Source organism: Chenopodium album, chromosome 4 (assembly GCF_948465745.1).
Source record: "Chenopodium album chromosome 4, dcCheAlbu1.1, whole genome shotgun sequence".
Classification (NCBI taxonomy): domain Eukaryota; kingdom Viridiplantae; phylum Streptophyta; class Magnoliopsida; order Caryophyllales; family Amaranthaceae; genus Chenopodium; species Chenopodium album.
The window spans coordinates 50,701,970-50,716,021 of NC_137837.1; the positions used below are offsets into that span (position 1 = coordinate 50,701,970).

Here is a 14,052-nt window from a genome sequence, read left to right on the forward strand (position 1 = left end):
AGCTATGTTCCCACATGAGAGACTGTCCTACACATTTTTAAGAAATGATCACTTTGAAACCTCAAGAACTAAATGATTAGTGGACAACAAGGAAAATTAAAGGGAGAGGATACCACAGTTGTCGGACGATATAAGGCTTAAAAGTCTTAGTGTTGCATGGGATTCAATAAATCCAACGACCCCAATTTAAGAGTTATATCATGTGACAATTAATTCAATTAATTACCACAATGATCAAAATCATTTTAACATGATATCAAGTGACTTAATTACCATATTAAGTGAGATTGCAATACAAAGTTTCAGAAATCAAGCACAAACATCTAGAAACATCCCATCCCACCTTGAATAAAAGTACACCATTCTTTTAAATAACACAAAGTGCACCATTCTTTCCATATCCAGAACAACAAACTTGCACGGAAATTTGGAAAAGCATTACTATAATAAGTAGCAAATAAAAATTGGCAAGGGAAATATGCTCAAAGAGTAACATTAGACATAAATCCAACTTTTCCATAACTGGAAGGTCTATTCATGAGAGTTTTTGATCTTATTACCTCCACCCCTCCCCAAAACAGTGACGTTTATCCTAGAGCCCTTATTTCAAATCAGCCAAGGGCACCATAATTGACCATTTCATAGTTACTCTGCTTAGCCATTCCGGGTTTGCATTGATCCTTATACCATATGAGAAAGGCTTCAGGGGACCAATATATTATCAATGAATCCCTAATTGCAAAAGCAAAAGATTTCTGCAAAAAAATCAAGTGAAGCAAAATCATATTATAACAAACAAGGTCAACAAACATGCATATAATGATAAAACTCCAGTGAACAACAAAAAAGTGAACAAATTGGATAAAAAAGAATTTTCTATTATGAACTAATGGAATTGAATCGGAACAATCCAAAAAATATGAATTAATTATGCTTGGTTACTATTGTCAACTCTAGCAAAAAACCAAAGCATTAAATAATATAAGTAAGCATGTCAGCTGAATAGCCTAGTAAATAGTGATACTTGAGCAATCTTATATAGCAAAGAATGAATCAAATTTAATATAGGGGACGACACATTAACCCAAAAATACAGTACTAACTTTGTGAGAGAGAGGGAAGAGATTATTTCGAGATATTTAGAAAAGAAAATAACTAGCAATATAGCTCGTTATTTCGAGATTAGCCATGATTTGACAAAATAAGCTACTACACCAAATAATTACATCAAGTAGTTGAATATTAGATCAAAATTAGAGATGGATGGGATCACTTACCACCCTATTCTTAACTACTAGTTCGCTGAGGCCTTAACCATTTAGAATTCTTTTAAAGATATTTTTTGTCATGTATAATCCACATAAACAAACCTCCGCATTTGCTACAGCAGCCCCGAAACAACAAACCAGGCAAGATTATTCAGGAAAACAAACAAAAAAATAAGTCAAATAAGCCGATATTATTCTTCAGCAATTGATTTAAACAAATAGCCTCCCATCACAAAGGATGAACCAAGCCAAAACTTACAAGAGCAACCAAATAGTAGAAATCTGAAATTGAACAATACAAAAACAAATTCCACAAATTGATTATTATTGATTCTTGAACAACAAAACACTTCATGAATGTGTAATATTACCACTCCAAACTCTCACCAATTTATTTATACAAGAAACATCAAGAGTGTGATATAACCTATAAATCACTATTAAAGTGCACCAACATACTTTGTCCTGCATGTGATTCCCCACCAGGCGTGCATCCAAATCCGCCATCTAGGTTTTTGCACCTTACAATGTAGTTCACAGACTTCTCCACATCAATTTTGTCCAATTGATGTAGCAATGAAAGACAACAGATTGCAATATATGAAAATCTAGAAATATGGATAAACCTGAGTAAGCTTCTCTGTGTTTGAAGAAAAAAGGCATGTAAAAGGATAAGTCAGAGAATTGCAAACATACCTAGTATCCTGTTATCCACTTCTCCCCAGATGTCTCCTGAAAACGATCCATCCTCATTCTGCAACTGCACAATATCTGAGTTGCAAGGTTAAGGTCTCATGGGCAAACCAGAGTGCCCTTGCTGTGTGACTGAGTTACTTGACAAAAGAAAAGAAGTTGTTTATCCCAATAATATTATCAAGATCATGGTAAATTAGCAACACTCGATGAGTGCACACAGTATTTAACTACAGATCTGGGTAAAGGTCACAACTTACAGTGGGCAATTTCTTGTCTCCTCAAGATTCAAACAATAAATTTCAGTAAAATATCTTTTATATATAGTATGATATCTTAACCATACATAATATAAATTAACAGAAAAACACAAAATCGAAAATAGTTTTAGAATAACATGAAACTTTACCACGTCATAAAGGATACAATTTGTCACCTTAGCAACGTCAAGAATATGTATCTTATCAAACAGAGCTAGAACTTGAACAACTGAGAGTATAAAGAATATGTGGATCATGTCCGATATTACCACCGAATCCACCTACATAGGCCAGTCATTGTAAGCATTTGACATATTACTCAAAGTATTTATAGGAACAGGACAAAAATCTAGGAACATGATAGCTACATACAGTGAAGATGTTGGTTTTAATAGATGTAGGAAGCCTTGTGTTTCTTGCTAAGAGGCTGGCATTCCACAATCTTTCCAAATCAGTTCTAAATTAGACAGTTTAATTGAAGAATTTCAACCAACAATTTTCCTTAGACAAGAGTAAGAAACTAAGAATGTATTGGAGAATTTCAACCAACATTTTTCCATAGATAAGACTCTAACAGAAGAATGTATTTCATATAACAAGAAGAATCAAGAATTTCCCCCCCCCCCCCCCAAATAAAAAATCAAGATTTAATGGAAATTTGAATTACTATCAATAATAAACAAAAACCAGACTCATGTTGATATTGCATCCCCCATGAAATAACTTCTTCTTGATCCACGACTTGAAGCTTTCCCAAAAGATCCAATGTTGTCCCAGTAAGCACCATTCATCCTAAAGTGCTCCATGACCACCGATTCAAATCCTTTCTTTTTCTAAGGAAACAAGTAGCAAAAGATTTACACACCAAAAACCTAATCACATACCCAAGGCATTAAACACGAAGAAAAAAAAAGACCACATAGATCAAACCTTCTCGATAGATAAGACATATGGCTGTAAGCCACTTCCTTTACCTTTCTAAACTAAGACAAAATATACCTGATGTAGGTTAATCAAATTATTGAATAATGAACAATCATTCAATCAAATTTCACTCTATTTGATAGTCTCTCTATTTATTCATCTGCCCAAATTTCACTCTATATAAAAGTTCAATCAACAAAATCACTCGTTATATACATTCTTTCATAAATTGAGTAACTATAACCAATAGTTAAATAATCCACCTTAGAAGAATCCTAGATTGATTATACTTACAATTAAATTAACTATAAACCCTAAATTGTGAAAATGATATTCGATGATTAACAAAAAATAAAGATATATTACCTCAAAGCCGCTTCGAGAAAAAGCTTAGAAGCCGCTTCAATGGAGAACTGAGAAACCGCTTCAATTGGAGGAATACTGTCAATTGTCAACAGTCAAGATTTTTTTTTTGTATTTTTATTTTGGAAAATTTGCAAATTGCTGAGTTGGAGGAATACTGTCAATCATAAATCAATAAAATTCAACCCAAATAAAGCCACCACACAATCAAAGAAGACACTAAAATTCAACCCAATAAACGAAAATAAATAGAACAAATAAACCCTTAAAAATTTGAAAAAATAATCGAACAAATAAACCCAGAAAATCGAAAACAAATCGATCAAATAAACCCCATTAAAAACGAAACGATTTCGCACAAATACACCCACAAAGATTCAACCCAAAAAATTCGAAAACAACAGGAACATACATGCAAAAAATCTACGACAATCGAAAGTAAAGCCCAAAAATTTGAAACTAAATCGAGAAAGAGAAACGAGACCGAACCGGATGAATGTGACGATCGGAAAATCGTCTTCTACAACCTCAGACTCGAAAAATTGAAACGCAGAGAAGAATTAAAGCACCATCGTCAAAAGGGATGATCGTTGGTCTTCATGGGAAGTTTCTCCCTCTAGGTTTCTCTCTCCTAGTTCCCCTAAAAGATGAAAAGACAGAGGAAGAAGGTGAGGAAGTCGGTGAGAGAGTAAGGGGAAAGTAAAGTCGGTGGGAGAGCAGCAAACATCAACAAAAAGGAATAAGGGGCAAAATTGGCAATTCATTAATTGTAGGGGCAAGACTGTAATTGCACCACAAAGTACTATTCACCGGCTACAGTAAATTCTTTTGCATGTTTATAAGGGTTATAGATTAAGAGGAGTGGTTTTACGAAGATGGTAAAAGTTTGTAATTGCAATTTGGTGACATCTCTTGGTGTGGTGTTTGCTCACATCCCCGAAGTTAATGGAGGAGGAGGAGGAAGAGAGTGAGACGTTCGAGGGAAGAGGAATGAGTGGGAGGACGGTTTGTCCTACACTATCAAAACGATACAATTCGCGGTAATTTATTATTGTGTTTATCCATGGCAAATTGGTTAGTATATCTAATTTTCTATATCGTTTTATTTTATGCCATGCTTGAAATGATGAATGTGATGTTTCATTGTTTGATTATTTATTTTATGATTATTTAGCATGGATGATTTATTATCAATTATATATATATATATATGTTAATTGTAGTTTAATGGGATTATTATCGATGGTAATTAATGTGGCAAGAATTATGCTTTAATAAAGTATTTATTGGTCTATACATGGTAAAATTAAAGATCCGTTGTAGTTTTCAACGGGTCATGCAGTAATGACTAATTGCCATGGTAATTAGAATAAATTTGAGGTATTTCGAATGTCTTGATTCAATTCAAGTGATGCTTTTTTCAATATGTCATGAAAGATTAATGTGGATAGTATGGTATATATTGTTGTTTATTTAATTTATTCATTTTGAAATTTTTTTATTTTACAAGATTATGATTTATTTTGTGTTTTTCTGGTATTGTCTTGTGTAATAATTTCTTTGTAAAGTCAGTTGTTTAAGTATGTATATGAAACAAATTTGATGGCAATGAGGAGTTTGTCAAATTTGTGTATATGTTGACTATGTTGTATAAATTCTTATACATGAAACTGATTTGGTTTATGATGAATGAATTAAATGAATTTATCTTTCGTGATGTCTATGATTTGGAGGAGAATATAATTCTTAAAATATCACGATGAAAGGATAGATGTTTTGACAAAATATTTATTTATTTTGTTGGTTTGAATATGTTATTAATTGATGTATGTTGCGGTTAAGGTAACATAGTTATGTTTTTTTTTGTTTATTTATTTCATTTCATTGGTGTTGTCATATAATTGATGTTTATTTATGTTTTAATTCTCTCATTTAAATTCAATGTGAGAAGAATAATTTATTGCTTGATATGTGTTTTTTATAGCACACTTTCATTGGGAAATATAGAGTGTTTAGCAACTGTCATTGATGTTTTTTCAAGATGTTTCTATGTTTATTTTAGTGTATTCTATGGATGAAGCCTAAACATATTTAAAATCTACTAAGTGAATAGTAGAGTTGCAAACTAACAGAAAGTTTAAAAGTTTAAGAAACGATATATAGGAGGTGAATTCTATAAGCCAAGTTATTTCCAATCTAGAGGTTTAGTACATGAAACTATCGCGGAATTTACACCACAACAAAATGGTGTAGCGGAAAGGAAGAATAAGACACTAGAAGAAATGATTAATTCTATGTTGTCATATTCAATTTTAAGTGATGGATTTTGGGGGTAAAGTCGTTTTAACGGCATGTTACGTGTAAAATCGTGTTCTCATGAAAGGGAAGGATGATACCCCATATGAGCTATGGTACAAAAGGAAACCAAACTTGAGTCATCTCAAAGTTTGGGGTCTTAGGGCAATTGTAAAATTGCCGGAACCTAAACGTAAAAGTTAGATGAAAGAGAAGTTGAATGCATTTTATAGGATATGCGGGACATAGCATATCATATAGGTTCTATGTAATAGAGCAAAATGACTTTTGGTTGGTTTACACCACCATTGAGTCAAGGGATGCATGGTTTGATGAAATTAGATTTTCTTCAATTCCTAGATCAAAGGATATAACTTCGAATACCAATGCTGAAAGTTTTTATTATGCTTTAATTTGTCAAGAGGTAGATGACAAAACACATTTAAAGGAGGTATCTACATCATAATCACAACTAAGGAGAAGTAAGAGGCCAAGGAAAGAAAAATCTTTTGGCCCGGTTTTATCATGTGTACTTGGTTGAAAGATCAAGGGATGAAGTTTCAACACAACATCCAAACATTGTTAATGTGGAACATGATCCTTTAACTTATGACGAGGCTATGAAGTCTTGGGATGCTCCAATTTTGAAGGTAGCAATTAATGATGAGATGATTTCATCATGGGAAACGACACTTGGGTATTAGCTAATTTACCGCCTAATTTTAAACCAATAGGGTGCAAATGGATCTTCAAAAGAAATTGAGGATTGATGAAACTGTTGAAAAGTTCGACGCCTGGTTAGTGCCTCATGGTTTTATACAAAAGACTGGTATCGGTTTTTTTGATACATTTGCACCGGTAGCTAGATTCTCAACTATTAGGTTGTTAATAGCACTTGCGGCAATTAAAAATCTAATGATCCATCAAATGGATGTAAAGACAGTGCTCTTGAATGGAGATCTAGAAGAAAAGGTTTGTGTGCAATAACCGATAGAGTTTGTTGTGGAAGGTCAATAGGCAAAAGTTTGCAAGTTATTAAATCATTGTATAGGCACCTAAGCAATGACATCAAAAGTTTGATGGGTTGTGTTGTCTAATGGTTTTAAGGTAAACAATTTAGACATGTGTGTATAGCAAATTTTATGACAACGGTTAAGGTGTCATAATTTGTTTATATGTAGATGACATGTAGATTTTTGGATGGAATGGATTTGTCACAAGTTGAAATGACAAAATCCTTTCTTAGTTCACAGTTTTCCATGAAAGACATGGGAGAAGCGGATGTCATCTTGGGCATAATAATAAAGAAAGAAAAAGGGAATTTGATCTCGTCACAATCTCATTATATTGAGAAAGTGCTCATGAAGTTTAATGCTTATAAAATTTCGACTTTCCTTTATTCAACACCTTTAGATCCTAGCATAAAGTTATTACCTAGTAGTTGTATGCCATGACAAGTACTAGACTGGATATTGGTCAAATGATTAGGTACACTAGTAATCCTAGAATGCTACATTCGCAAATTGTTCATAGTTTGTTAAAGTACTTGAATTAAATTATGGTTTATGATTTAATGGGTATCCTTCGTTTGAAGGACATTTGGATGCAAGTTGGATCTCAAATAGAGATTATTCATCCACAAGTTGATGGGTATACCCATATGGCGGAGGTGCCATTTCATAAGCATCTAAGAAGCAAATTAACTTGCATTGCGGATTCTATAAGACATTGGAATTATGTGCATTGCATTCCGCCGGTAAAGAAACAGAATGGTTAAGGGTTTTAATGCATGATGAAATTCCTTTGTTGCAAAAGACAATATCACTAACAGTGATGAAATGGGATAACAATGTAATTTTGACTAAGAGCCAAGTGTAAAATTGTAAAAAAGTGAGTTAAGAAATATTGGTGTAAGGTATTATTACATCCAAGCACTTAACAAGGATAGTGTAGCCACTATTGTTTATATTCGTACGAAGTTTAATGTCACCGATTGCTTCAAAAGCATAGGTAAGAGATGTTAAAAAAGGATCGCAATCATTTTAGATTGGAGCCCTATGGTTTTCACAAATAAGGGAATCTCAACTTAATGCCCAATAAGACGTTGGGCCTTAAGTTCAATGAGATTAATTATCTTAGTTGATGATTGGGAACTTGTTTAATCATCTAAGGTTAAGTTCCATTTGTTTGTGATGAAAACAGGTTGTTTTAACTTAATAGAATTCCCGATATACTACTCGGTCACAGGAGCATGTTTGGAAGTCTACCTATATAAGTACGAAGTTTAGCCGCTTCAAGGAACTATTGGGGCATAGCTTTGAAGTACTTATGAAAAGGTAGGGACGCATAGCTTTACGTGTCAAGTATTAATGTAATTTATCTTGTGTATGTAATATCTTCATGAATCCAATATATATTGCTTTTGGTTCAATCGTTTTACGACACCAAATGGATGCGGGTTCTTGGAATGTGTATTACATTAAGTGGAAGTTTAAGTCTTTGTACACTTTCATTTATGCATAAGATTGGCCTTTATGATGATAATGTTTTGGAAAAATTGCCCAGAATAATCCCACCTTTAGCCAATCCGCTAAAAATAATCCCACCTTTGGATTATTTTTAAATAATCCCACCGTTACCCCTTTATCTTTTTTAATGGTTCCATTTTACCAAGAACCGGTTGAGTAGGTAATTTTTATTTTTTTTATGTTTAATTGACACGTGTAGCTACCTGATTGGTAAAAAAAAAAAAAAAAAAAGTAGTAAAAAAAATTTAAACAAAAAAAACACCACCACCTAAGCCACCACCATCCGCACCACCACCCAAACCCAAACCTTACAACCTCCATCCCCCTAGACCTGAAACCACCGCCACGGAGATCGCACTGACCGGATCCCACCCACCCACCCTCCCAGCCAACCCAACCCCATTAACCAATAAACTTAACCATTTGAAAACCCACCAAACTAAATCGAGAATCAAGGGACGGGGGAGGTTGGCTGGCAGATTCAGGGGATGGGGGAGGTCGGCGAAGCCGAAATTAGGGGACGGGGGATGAGGGAGGTTAGTGACGCCGGAATCGGGGTGGGGGAGGTCAATGAGCTGAGACCAGATTCGTGGGTCAAGGAGTTCGGCGAGCTGAGGCCGAATTTGTGAGTCAAGGCGTTCGGCGTGACCGAATTTGGGGCTAATTTGTGGGCGTCAAAGCGGCTCTTCTAATGATGTTCGCTGGCGGTTTACGAAGGAGTAGCAGTAGCGCTGCTACTTGGTGGTTTGCGGGCTGCTGCTGGAGTCAGGCCGGCCGAAAACTTGGAGGGATTGGCCGGAATCGGGAAGGGGAGGGATTTGGTGGCAGAAAAGCCGGTGGTTGGGGCTTTTTTTTTCTATTTTTTTTTATAATTTTTTTATAATTTTTTTTATAATTTTTTTAATTTTTTTGACCAATCCTATACTGACACGTGTCTAGTAACTTGTAATGACAAGTTAGGTGACCGGTTGGGTCCATTTAAAGCGGAAGAGGTATAAAGGTCGAATTATTAAAAAATAATCAATAGGTGGGATTATTTTTAGCAAATGAGGCAAAGGTCGGATTATTTAGGGCAATTTTTCCTAATGTTTTTGGAATGAGTCTAATTATATTCTAATTGGGGGAGGATTGTTGAGTAATTTAGAGTATGAGACAATTTTCATGTTTGCTTTGCTTAATTAATAAAGGTGAAGGTGTTTAATTAAGTATAACAAAGTAATTAGAAGCTAATAACCTCAGTTTAGAGGGGTATACTTGGTTTAGAGTGAAGAACCTAAGTTTAGAGGGATAAACAAGGAGAAGCAGGGGAAGCATAGCTACCTGTCTTCTGCCATTCAGGCTGCCGCCGCCGCCCTTTAAGGCTCAAGAACGAAGAAGGAAACCAAAGGACTGCTGCACAGATCGTGTAATCTCCACCCTATTGGGCGCGAGAACGATTTTCTTGGATTGGTGTGTTCGCCCGGTAGGGCAACCACCACCTGGTCGGGCGTGCATCCACCTAGACTTCAGGACGTTAATTCGCGCGGTCTGGCCAATCAGAATCCGGTCGGGTGCGAGCTTGGCTGATGGTTTGTGATAGTTTGTGGCGGTTTATGTCGGTTTCTTCTTTGTGTTGTTTGGCTTGGTTTTATTGCTTCTATGTATATGTGTTCACACATATGATGAAGGGGACGGGAAGAAAATAAATCAGATTATTTTCTTTGAATTCTTTTTGCAACTTTTATTTATCATCATCATAAATAATCATAAGTTTGGTTACATTAGATCACAATCTTCTTTGTGTTGTTTGGCTTAGTTTTATTGCTTCTTTGTATATGTGTTCACACATATGATGAAGGGGACATGGGAAGTAAATAAATCAGATTATTTTCTTTGAATTCTTTTTGCAACTTTTATTTATCATCATCATAAATAATCATAAGTTTGATTACATTAGATTACCAACATACTACACACTGTTGTGATTGTCTTTGTTGTAACTCCTATTAATTTCGTGATATCCGGTGAGTAAAAATTTAGGGTCAAAATATTACTTTGGGAAATTGTTTTTGTTTAGGTCTCGAAGTGTCATTTTTGTGACCCGGTAAACCAAATTCCCCAACATGTCTAACATCATATGATAGTTTCATTAAAATCTAGAGTGAACCATGTATCTCTTTCTCACTCTTCATTGGTGTGGGGTAAGGGAGAAGAGAAAGGGGAGGGGGCGGGTGGGGGAAGTGGGGTTATTGTTAGGGCTACAGGGTAGATTTGTGATTGAAATTGGTGGGTGGGAGAAGTTTGGACATGCATTTAGTGTCTCTTGGAAAGGGGGAGGACAAAAAGAGTTTCGAGGGATTAAGGGTTGGGGCTGGGGGTTTGGAAAAAAAAGGTTGAGCAGTTGGTGATTTCAGGTTTCATTTGGTGATGTAGCGTAATGATGATACCGATTACCATAGCAGCAGCTCATACATTGTGTCACTGTGGAGTGGATGGTTTGACTGCCACCTTGCACTAAGAGTCACCCTCCTAATTGTTCACTGGTTTCATTTCTTGACTTGCAACTATGACTAGAAGAATGTTCTAAGAGCTATTGTTGATATTTTTCTACACCTCAACCACCTTTAGGATGTGGTTTAGGCTCTCATGTCCGAGTGTGAGATTTTTACACGAATCATTTTTTAAAAATGTTTTATATATTTGTTTATTTGAATCATGTTAATGTTGATTTCAAATTGCGGTGAATAATCAAGTCTTGTTTAACGAGGATGGATGTCTAACAAGGTCTACAATTTCTTATTTGGTCATTCAGTAGTAATATCATCAGTCTTTGTGTACATCTATTTTCACTTTACTTGTCTTAGTTGGGAGACTTCTTAAGGGTGATAGTTGACCTTGCATAACGAGTTTCATTTAAAATGTCCTTGTTGCATCTGTATGTTTGGTTTCTAACTGTTAATGTCTTAGGTGGCTGCAGGTGTACAGAAGAGAATGTGCACCATGTATTTCTGGTGTATATGGTGGTGGTATGGCATAAGTAAATATGCAATTATGATGTAAAGTCGCTATAATTCTTCTGTTTCTATTGTTCCTCGCTCATCATATACAAAATAGATTAACTTTAGAACCCCTTGCGCCAATCTAGCTCTACTATCTTTTATGTACACTGTAATTTTTTAACAAATCTATGATGTAAGATTTGTTTACCACATTTGATGTAGAAGGATAATATGATGGGTGTGTAGAATCCTTGTGTTGTAGAGTATTCAAATGAAAATAGGATAGTACACCAGGGTGAACCATGTGCATGGTGCACCCGATAAATAAAAAAAAAGGCGGAAATAACATAATTTGGTTGAATAAAGAACATATTTATGTTAGACAAAGAACATACCTATATATGTTTGATAATATGTTCTTTTATACTTATGTTTTTTAACATATATTGATTAAACATGTTTTTTGAGTTTCAATAATATAAATTATGTTCTTTGAATTTGGCTCATATGTTCTTTGAATTTGGCCCATATGTTCCGTAAGATAATGAGTGACGCACACATTGTATTTATTTATTTTTAATTATCATATATATTTAAATTATTTTTATTATCGTATGTTCTTTAAGTTTGATTAGTGTGTTCTTTAAATATGAACTATATGTTCTTTACATTATAATTTATGTTCTTTTAACATATATGATTTTGAATTTTAAAATTTGAAATTTAATTTGAAAATGAAATCTTGAAATATTTTTAGTTGAAAATAATTTTTGAGGGTGAAAACTAAAATTAATATAGAAAGTTGAATTTTTAGAGAGAGATAAACTATTTTTGGGAAAATGATATTTTTGGTAAAAGAAAAATTTTTGTTGATGTGTAATTTTTCATGAAATTTTAATAAAGTTTTTATTACGTTCTTTTGGTAACGTCTTTATGTTCATTGGTAATGTATGTTCATTGTCAAATACTTACATGTTCGTTGTCAAATACTTACATGTTCTTTTTTAAACACTTATATGTTCTTTCCACCTTTTTCTTATAATTAGGTGCACCATGTATATGGTGCACCTTGGTGCACAAATAAGGAATAGTATTCAAAGGGCCTTTCCATTTAAAAAAAAAAAAAAAATTAAGTAGCTTGTAGTAATCATTAGTAACAATTGATTATGCAGGTAAAGGTTATTTTAGGACATTTGATATATATTTTTTTACAGTAATGTTGATAAATTTCAATATTTGTGATTTAAACTTTTTATTATGCCTTGTCAAAAGAACTCAGTTTTATTGACCAATCACCACAAGTGAAGAAATAGGCTAAGGAGAAACCCTTTTATAAAAAAAGGACCCTGATCGAACCTTAACCCAAGTGGTTTTATGGTATGTATGTACGGGTCAGACACTTTGAAAGTGAGGTAAGGGTAAAGGATCTCTACCCTCAAAGTGTTTGTAGTGGGGAATGGAGATTGAACCCCCAACCTTAGGTTGAAAGGTGCAATTTTTCTCACTAAACCAAGCTTAGCTTGGTTAGAAAAGGCATCAATGCTTAGAAATCTTTTATATGAGATTCATCAACGAATGTACAAACCTCGTCCAAGTAGTATATGTTCACACTGAAAATTATGTATAGGGATCTTGTATGTGAAAATAGGAATTGTGTTAATTCATTCACATTCTTTAGAATGGGTAGCAACATTATAGAGCCTGGGATTATGGAAGGGTTCATAGTATTATGTCATTTTCGTCTTATAGCTGCATTCTTTTGGAAACTCATAAAGCTTCAAAGTTATTCTTTAAAAAGAATTTATGAATTAAATAGATGTTTAGGAAGTGTGATCAAGTTTGAGTGCAATGTGCGAATATCAAAGTAACTAAAGGAAAAATGTTAGTTCTCAAATCCTATTTGTGTCTAGTAGAAAAGAGTAAGGGATCCTATTAAAGCAAGAGCATATTGATTCTTCTGTATTGTTCAATAATGCAATTAGTTCTTAGCAATAAGGATGAGCCTCTCACTCATGATCCATGCAGGAAATACAATTATAGTTTCTCCAAAATAATTAAAAGCTCAATTAGATGGAGGTGAATCAGTCGATTATATTGAAGAAGTTAAGCTTGGAAAATTCTTATCCTTAGAATGAAAAGAGCACTTGTTTGAATCTTTGTAACATGGGAAGAGTTGTATGGAGACAAATGTGTCCAAGAATTATGTGTAAAGGAAGGAATCACCAAAGACCCAATATATGATAGCTTTTTGGACGACAAAGATAGTTAAAATGCTCTATAAGAAATGATGATGGATGAAATGATGGAAGACTAAGCCCCACAACTAGGGCTGTTCAATTTCGGATATTCGATCCGATCCAAAAATTCGGATATCTGAAATTTTCGGGATAGTCGGGTTTTCGGATCGGGTAGTTAAAATTTTCGGACAAAATCCGATTCATATCCGATCCGAAAATTCGGTTTTTTTTTCGGATATCCGATCCGAAATATCCGAAACCTTAATAACCGGATCGGATATCCGAAATTTCGGATCGGATCGGATCATCGGATTTTCGGATCGGATATTTCGGACCGGATATTTTTTAACACCGCTACCCACAACAGCAATCAATACGCAAACCTTTTACTATATCCACATTTAAATAATTTCACTATTCACTTTGTAAAAGGAATGAATGAAATGAATTAGCTTAGTCTGGCATAGAATCAAAGGCAGGCTTAAAAGTGAGTTTGCTAGTCTTTG

The 14,052-nt window shown here is 34.3% G+C and overlaps 1 protein-coding gene and 1 long non-coding RNA gene across 3 annotated transcripts in view; one reads left to right on the forward strand and one right to left on the reverse strand.

Annotated features, from left to right (window-relative positions):
• The window catches only part of LOC145629130 (uncharacterized), a 48,716-nt gene extending 37,000 nt beyond the window's left edge, over positions 1-11,716 (forward strand). The window contains exon 13 of one of the 2 annotated variants that reach the window (XR_014111577.1): positions 11,278-11,716. The gene's annotated coding sequence lies outside the window, so the exon portion shown is untranslated. The remainder of the gene's footprint in view (positions 1-11,277) is intronic. The other variant, XR_014111578.1, reaches the window with a different exon arrangement.
• On the reverse strand, positions 374-9,742 carry LOC145629131 (uncharacterized). Its single transcript, XR_014111579.1, has 6 exons — positions 9,652-9,742; positions 2,909-3,586; positions 2,388-2,502; positions 1,965-2,039; positions 1,278-1,876; positions 374-755 (listed from the first exon to the last, which is right to left on the reverse strand). It is a non-coding gene; the product is annotated as an uncharacterized LOC145629131 (long non-coding RNA).
• Positions 11,717-14,052: the final 2,336 nt, after the last annotated feature.